We start from the raw sequence: 6,150 nt of genomic DNA on the forward strand, positions 1-6,150 counted from the left end.
AGTAAGCCTGAAGGGGTTTACGGGAGTTGTCTGCCCCATTATCGAAAGATACTTCCGGTTATAACCATCAGAAAACAACAAATTGTGCGTTCTCACGATCATTGATGTCTGCATTCTGTTAATAACTTTGTTATTATCATTCTCCTCAAGCCTATCTGTCTAATAAGTCGAGCTAAAATGGGCTACGTTCAGCATTTGTACATTTCCTTCTGTGATGTGACTATTGGATGACGTCATCGAACCATCGTTGCCTAAGTTAATTTGAATGGAAGCTCGCGTCATCATAATTAGCGTAGGTTCCTAAATGCAACTGTTCTAGCTGAAACGCGCGATCGGCTTCTCGTTCACCGGCTTCACGTTCACGTTCACGTTCACGTTCCTCTCGTGCGCGTTCTTCAGCTACAAACTCACGCAAGTCTTTGCCTTCGAGTCCTAACTCTCGTCCTATCGCCAAAAGTTCGCGAGTCCACTCCAATCCGGATTTCACAGGGTGGATCGGACCTGCACGTTCATTACTCGCAGCGGATACATAAGTCGTTACACGCGCGCCTAACGTCTGAGAATCATTATCGCTCGATTCTCCTTGGGTGTTGACATATGTGTCACCACCTTCAACATCTGAAACTACGGCCTCGGCCGTATTCTGGTTCTGCGGGTCAGCGTTCATTCTTGCTATATGCGCCCTAGTACTCGGGTGTTTGGATGTTTGCATATCCTTTACGTTAACTCACACACAGATATTCACTGAATCAAACTGCAAATACGTGATGCTCGGTTGAAAAACCGATTTGACTAAACTGCTTTTCACACACTATTTACTAGAGAGAGAAAACTCCCTCACTATAGAATGAAGTGTTACTTTAGTGAAGCTCACTTTGCTACTTGAATTCATGAACGTTCAACGTTACCTCAGTAAACGCTACGTGTCCCAATGACACGATTTCTCTGAACCATTCTAATATCCTTTTACAACCACGGATACCTAACACTAGAATTTATGGTTCTTCTGGTATATGTCAAACAATATACCGTTCTATCGAGTGAACTTCATTTTAATATCTCATCGGCGCTCCATCAACGTGGACCTTTCGCCTATATTAATATCAACTCGATTCTATCGCACAGTAAGTCGAAATAAGATTCTTCAATTATCTACTGCTGTATAGACAATAATCTAAATTTCCTAACCCTTACTCTTGGCGTTGTGAAGTGTGACTGTCTGCAGAATCAACTTCACTTCCACGGTCCTTCTGGACGAAGATGAGTGCTATCCCTCGTATATAACCCAATTCGCCCACCAACCTCCCACGGCGACCAACAATATTATAATTTTGTCGACTAAGGGACACAGGATGGCCTGACAGGGTGTTAGTCCACTGTCTTCTGTTATAGCCTTTTGTTTAGCACAGCCAAATAGGGGGAACTAAACTACTATAACATTAGTGCTTTACGTGAATTATTATAGTGACGTCAAAGCCTTGCGTCACTCTTCATTTGGATTATTCCCGTGTGCTGAAGCACACACGTCAGACTCTGTTATCGTTAAATGATGAACTAACTATAAACATGAATAAATACAAAAGTTGATTTATACGATGATGAACATGAACGGACGAACACACAAACGAAAAACGAATAGGGAATTTGTTTGAAGAAAATTTGTTTGGGGAAGCCAAATTGAAATTACGAGTTACAAAATCCCGGACGAAGCCCCCATATGTCACAGGTCAGTTTTCGTCAGCCTGTTTCTTTCTGCGTGCGCCTTCCAAAGGAAGTTTATGGAAGGAAAACACGCCGCCTTTTCGTATTAGCTAAAGAAACAGGTACTGCCTGGACTTTACTTTCCTTCACTCTTTCCCATGCTCTCGAAGTAGCGGAGAAAGGTCAACATTGGTTTACATAATTTAATACATGGATAGTGTTAATAAAATTCTTGCAATGCAGCACACATTAATCAGGTTAGTCTATATTTTTGCTAAATATCAGCATCGTACTAAATGTATCACACACTGTTCAAGCTAGGTCATGTTACTTGAATCACACTCTGATCAAATGTCTATTGCTGCTGGATTTCAATTCTGTCATGGTAATCTAACGTGACTCCGCCGCCGCAAACGTTCTTCAGAATTTTCCCTTGGAGGACATCAAAACAAAAGGAATACACATAATGTTTATGAAGTTTTGACTTAGCTCGATGTCATTGAAAAGGTACTCGAGATGACGTGCAGCACTTGACTGGTCTAGAAGACCGCGCTCCTGGTTTGGGTCATCACTCTTCTTCTCAAGACACCATCATCAAGTTAATAGCAGTAGTAGTCTGGTTACATCTCTCTCCACAATTTCGGCAACATGAGGAAGAGGAAGATGAATGAATCAATTGGACCGTGGGTTCCTTCAAAGACAGGGGAACGGCTTTTCTTCCAAGCGTTCTTCGTTCCGTGGACTTGCGGAAAACGACCCTCTCGTGAAACGATTTTAGTTTACGTCAGTACACTTGGATACGTCACATGAATACGTCACTTGGCTACGTCGTGTAATGCGCGAGTAGTCTCGGTTGCCTATTCTATTCTTGACAGGTTCGCGCTTCAGAATAATAATTCATGACACACGCCTTACATTCGGCCACTGTCAATTAACCAGGTAAGCAAAAGACGTTTTTAGCTGTCTACAAAGAAAACAATTATTCCCCTTTCTATTGACATTCATCAATTTTAGCTTAGATCAGTGTGAAAATCATAGTTTGTGTTTTTATGAAGACACTTACGTTTGCGTGACACCGGGCCCAGCTGAAAACGGAGTAACAACGAGCCCAGCTGAAATAAGGCGGAACACAGTCCCCGGTGTGTTATCTGCATACAGATTCAAATGCCTGTTCATTCGAGTGGACATCTATATCTATATATAGCTATTCTGATGGACACGTGGGGGGATTCGGGGGCTGTGATTGGATGGTCTCACACATCCCTTTTCCGATCATCAAAGCATAACGCTACGAAAGTTGGCCATTTTTGCCGATATCCAAACGATATCGGCAATAACAAAGACGCATGGTTCCGGTTTCTTCCACGTGTATAAAGTACACGCATACCTCGCCAGGCTTGTGTCTGTGGCTAGTCGACAGACGATGCAATTTGCTTTGTGTGTGTTTTTGTTGTTGCTTACTGTACATGACATGCATTACGTGTAAAATCCAGTTCTTTAACTGGCAGCAAACCTTGCAAATTTCCAGAAGCTGCAATCTGAAGCGACCTATCTCTGATTTTTGCAGACGATCTCTCCAATCACCAATGTTTAAAACAAAATCAGCAAACTCTCTTGTCACATAGAACGTCCATTGTGTAGTGCAATGTTGAAATGATGAAGTTACCGGTCTGAAACATTTCGTCGTTTTTTCTGAGACAATCCTTGTTCTCTTATCATCTACAGATTTACCGCAGTCTTCACCACGCGAATTCCCAACAGAAGTCAGACTTTCGAACATACAATCTACGTAGGCAAGCATGATACGTCATAACGTCATATGATTCCTAAGATATTGACGTAATGCTAAGCATCCGGTTATCTTGAGTTTTCTCCGTAATACATGTCCGGGGTTTTTTCAATGTTCGGTTATTTCCGTGGCTTCATGCAGAAAGGGAACCGTCGTCTGCAATCAACGACATGGACCATTCTGGTCCTTGTTGCTGACAAAAACATGATTTTAACACAGAATTTAATGTCAGAATAGCTATATAAACGCTATTGTGTTTTCATCGTAGCAATAGGGTCCGATATTTAGACTCGAACAAGTATAATGCGACTCGTCTTCGACTCGTCGGCATTATACTTGTCTCGTCTAAATATCGGGCCCTATTGCTACGCTGAAAACACAATAGCTGTTAATACGGCTTGTGTCTGTCTGTCTGTCTGTGTGTTCGCGATTTACGGCCAAAGTTCTCGATGGATCTGCTTCAAATTTGGTGGGCATATTCAGGTAGACCCCGGACACAATCGATGAAAATTTTGAACACGTGCGTGCTCTAAGCGCGGCGCGGTGAACCGATTTTGGTTTTTCTGTTCATTCATTCAGATCCATTCCCAGTAACTCTTCCTTATCTTCTCCAGTGTTTTGCGCGTTTATCTCCCTTCCTTCGTGTGGCGTCAATCCCGTACGGTATTTGCAAGAATACTGAATGAAAAAGTTTGATCTTCCGATCACAGCTACGGTATCATCCTGAACTCAGGTCAAAATGAGTACGGCTCATTCTCTGAGATAACTGGCGATAGCCGTTGAGCGATGACTGATCAGAATGCTACGGTATGACAAGCAGCTTCAGATATTCCCGTTACTATTTTTAGAAGGTCACTGTCCAGAACGCTTTCCTTGCACCCGTTGTCCTCACTGTAAAAGTGCAAAGGTCGAATCTATTTATAGCCACGCGAAAAATCCACTGTCATCTATCTCTATATATCTATATCGGCTTCTGTGTGTGTGTGTGTGTGTGTGTGTGTGTGTGTGTGTGTGTGTGTGTGTGTGTGTGTGGTGTGGTGTGGTGTGGTGTGGGTGTGTGTGTGTGGTGTGTGTGTGTGTGTGTGTGTGTGTGTGTGTGTGTGTGTGTGTTTGCGTTGCGGTGAACCGCGGTGAATAAATACTCTGTTTCGCGATACGAATTACGAAAATAAACACTTTTTGTTCGGCTCTACTTCTTCACTTCTTTCACTTTCGCCACACAAAAGCAGCGCTTTTCTGCACAGCACTTTTCAACACGTGCTCTAAGCCGGCGAACCGCCACGCTGCATACTCTGTCTCGCGATTCACCCGGCGAAGTCGGGTATTCCTCTAGTTATATATATATATGTGTACACAGAATTTGCAGTGCACTCTGCCTCTTTGGGTGACTACAGGACGAGGTTATGACATGATACTGATACAAAGGTGACAAATGTGTTACTTTTCTTCATTCTAGTCCTGTTGTTGTTGTTGTTGTTGTTGTTGTTGTTGTTGTTATCGTCGTCGTCTTTGTTGTTGTTATTATTGTTGTTGTTGCTGTTGTCGTCGTCGTTGTTGCTATTGTTGTCGTTGTTGTTTTGATGTTGTTAGCGACCGACGAACCGCCAGCTTGTTTTGTTGCGTCTTTTCCCTTTAGGAGTTCTTCTACTTATTCACTGCCCGTTCGTGTTCATTCACTTGTGAGACTGTAGAACTGTGTGAGAGCTTGTCTTCTCGTTTATAAAGCTCTGTTCTGTTACTACCATAGCTAGGTCACGGTGATTGGAAGAGCTTATTACGTTTTACACTACATTGGGGTGTGCACGTTTAAAGATCCCACGATTGACAAAAGGGTCTTTCCTGGCAAAATTGTATAGGCATAGATAAAAATGTCCACCAAAATACCCGTGTGACTTAATTGGAATAATAGGCCGTGAAAAGTAGGATATGCGCCGAAATGGCTGCGATCTGCTGGGCGATGTGAATGCGTGATGTAGGCTATTGTGTAAACAAAAATTCCATCTCATACGGCATAAATAAATCCCTGCGCCTTGAATATGTGCGCGATATAAATTGCATTAAAACATTTTTTGTGGTTAAATGAAAAAAAATCCCTGCGCTTAGAACTGTACCCACGGAATACGCGCGATATAAGCCTCATATTGATTGATTGATTGATTTTATTGTTCTGATCTGGTGCTTATATAAACTCAGTGCTACTGATGATTTTGAACACACTATTTAACAACAACAACAACAACAACAGCAACAACAACAACAACAACAACAACAACAACAACAACAACAACAACAACACTCCCTTTAACCCCAACCCCTACTACCTTTGTCCTCCCCCTACTTATCACACAAATCCCTTGCTCACACAGACTACCCACTCCCGGCCTCAAACTAACACAGAGATATCGAGCGCCTGTACCCCAGCAAAGATTAACGCCTTTCGGAGGATACCAGGGGGACAGAGGTGTCAGAGGTACATGTAGCAGATGAACCTACAAGCGTGTGTGGGGAAACACACTGAAAGCTATCCCTTTCGTTGCACTAGCCCCCAAGGGCTGTCAAGTATCTCACACGGCATGTTCATAAACACGGATGCGGACAGTGGACAACTGGCAACAGCAAGACTCTGCTGACGTTGACACATGATCTTCACTGTCGCCAAA

The sequence above is a fragment of the Littorina saxatilis genome, linkage group LG3 (assembly GCF_037325665.1).
Source record: "Littorina saxatilis isolate snail1 linkage group LG3, US_GU_Lsax_2.0, whole genome shotgun sequence".
NCBI lineage: Eukaryota > Metazoa > Mollusca > Gastropoda > Littorinimorpha > Littorinidae > Littorina > Littorina saxatilis.